Source organism: Apis dorsata, unplaced genomic scaffold (genome assembly GCF_000469605.1).
Source record: "Apis dorsata unplaced genomic scaffold, Apis dorsata 1.3 scaffold_220, whole genome shotgun sequence".
NCBI classification, from domain to species: Eukaryota; Metazoa; Arthropoda; class Insecta; order Hymenoptera; family Apidae; genus Apis; species Apis dorsata.
In genome coordinates this window covers 738559-740783 of record NW_006263502.1, presented here as the reverse complement: position 1 = coordinate 740783, position 2225 = coordinate 738559, and the positions used below count along the sequence as shown (strand labels likewise).

At 46.7% G+C, this 2225-nt stretch overlaps 1 protein-coding gene across 5 annotated transcripts in view; it reads right to left on the bottom strand.

The window, feature by feature from the left end:
- The window catches only part of LOC102676282 (protein slit), a 483130-nt gene that overhangs the window by 252118 nt on the left and 228787 nt on the right, over positions 1-2225 (bottom strand). Inside the window, exon 1 of one of the 5 annotated variants that reach the window (XM_031510285.1) lies at positions 2004-2189. The exons of the other annotated variants lie outside the window; for them this stretch is intronic. The gene's annotated coding sequence lies outside the window, so the exon portion shown is untranslated. Of the gene's footprint in view, positions 1-2003; positions 2190-2225 lie in introns of those variants that run through there. 5 annotated transcript variants of the gene reach the window in all.

The following is a 2225-nucleotide window of genomic DNA, read 5'->3' as shown; positions in this document are numbered from 1 at the left end:
GGAAGCCAGCCTCCTTATTAGCAACTGTCGAGGACCGAGGGGTGGGAGGAGAGGGTGGGTTTCGCGCATCCTCGCTCTTTTTTCCAGTCAACGGAGAGGAAAGAGCCTCCTCTGTAGGGAGTCGGTCTCGTCTCCAACCACCTCCCCCTCCCCTTGCCCGCAACCGAACCCCTTTCACAGTGTCTTTCGTCCCTTTCCTCCTCCTTCCTCCCCCTCCCCCTCCCCGTTTCCGCGACGAGTGAATAGGGAAGGGAACAGAGCGGAACCAGTGTCCTGGAACAACGGGGCAGGGGGGTGAGCCAGACGGGGGAGGAAATGATGGAAAGATGGAACGTTGGCGTGGCGGACATGAGATCGGACGAGATCCCGCGCACACCGAGAGAGAAAGAGAGTGAAGGGAGTAGAAGGGAGGATGGAGAGGGATTGCGGTGTCTTAGGGACGTTTAGGTGGATGGACACTTGAGGGTGAATTTTGGGGAGCAAAGTGTCGCGTGCTTTTTCGATAGAGATTTTGCCTGGATTTTGTCAGCTTGTTGTTTGAACAAGAATAGAGGAGAAGAATATATTTGGAGTATATATATATAGTTTTGCGTGTAGTTAAAAATATTTCGTTATTATCATCGTTATTTTCTCTACGATTATAGAGAATGGTGATATGATGTTGTGCAAGATACGAAATGTTTTAGGAGAAATTCGATACAGGATCGTTTTGTAATACTTTGTAATCTTGTTTTCTGAAACGAGACAAGTTTTCACATGGATGGCCAATCCGATCTAATATAGAGATAGACAGTTTGAAGTTGTCTCACCCAGAGCAGAGGAAATATACGACGTTCGGGGAAAGCGGATCAACGTTGTCGAGGTTGTACAGCTTCGAACCTGTTTTTAATGACCTGATTCTTCGATAGGTAATCTTATCTCGGACACCTGAGAGTTTTAGGAGAGTGGAAGGAAGGTGATCGTTCGAGACAGGTATCGATGTTTCCCGATAAGAGATATATGATCGACGGTAAGGATTCACGTTGAAAACCTTCGACACGAGGGATAATCGAATTCTACAAAATGAACAGATGTAGTAGTAGTAATAGCAGTAGAAGTTTCCTCTCGGATAAAATTTTTTTTAAAAAAATTTTCCCAAACTTTTTCAAAATCACACAAATGATTCACATGATTCGATTCGTACGATATATCTTTACGATATTGCACGAAATATTTTGAAACAATATTTTCCTATTCCCTGATCTATCCTTCAACCAAACCCTCGCCCATTTTACATACGTTCCATCCAGAATTTTCCATCCAGAATACTTCGCACATTTTTTTTTTCCATTTTTAATCACACCTTACATATCCCACTTAAAATTCACATTCGAAACAGCTGGAAAATAATCCAGGCTAAATCTCTTCTTTGTAAGATCGACACGCGCTTTGCGCCTCCCCCTTTCAAAAGCCGCGAAAAAAAAATATCCTCCCTTTAAAAAAATCCTCTCGGTCAGTGGAGTGTCCGCGCGCGCGGGAACCACGGAATTACCGCCCGGGGCTGGATTAACCACCCCAAAAAAGACGAAGTTACGAAACCACCCCTAAACGGCCATATTTTTCCACCGCTGTTCGCCTTAATTCTTTATCACCGGTGATAAACCTCCTCGTCGAACGACACGCTCGCGCGAGAGGAACGAGGCGGACAAGAGACGGGAGGAGGACGAGATAGGCGGAACGCGGAGGTGAGGAGGAGAAAACGAAGGAAAGAGAGGAATCTCCACGCGTCCGTCTGCCCGTCCATCCGTCGGTGCTCGTATATCTCATCTGCATAGAAACAAGCTCTCCGGGACAATGGGGTCCTTGGTCCATTCTGAACACTGCAAACACGGTGTGCAACCCGGTGTTCCCCCGGACCAATAGGAAAGCACTTCAGTATGCTCTGCTAACCCTTTCGACGCGGGGACTGGGCTATCATCGAGAGAGCGCGGTTATCCTTTGTGTATCGTACAATAATTTCGTACCTCGTAACGTTGCACGGGGGGTTGTCAGCGACGGTTGGCCAGCCTGAGAGAACAAATAAGAGCGTTATACGCGCGGATTCTATTTCCCTCTTTCCATACCTCTCTCTTTCCTCCTCTTCTTTTTCTCTCTTTTTGCTTCGACGAATTCACGAATCTGGAAAAATCGTAATTCGATTTTTCGACGGGTCGGGTTCGGTTGGAACGGAGAAGACACGCGTGTGT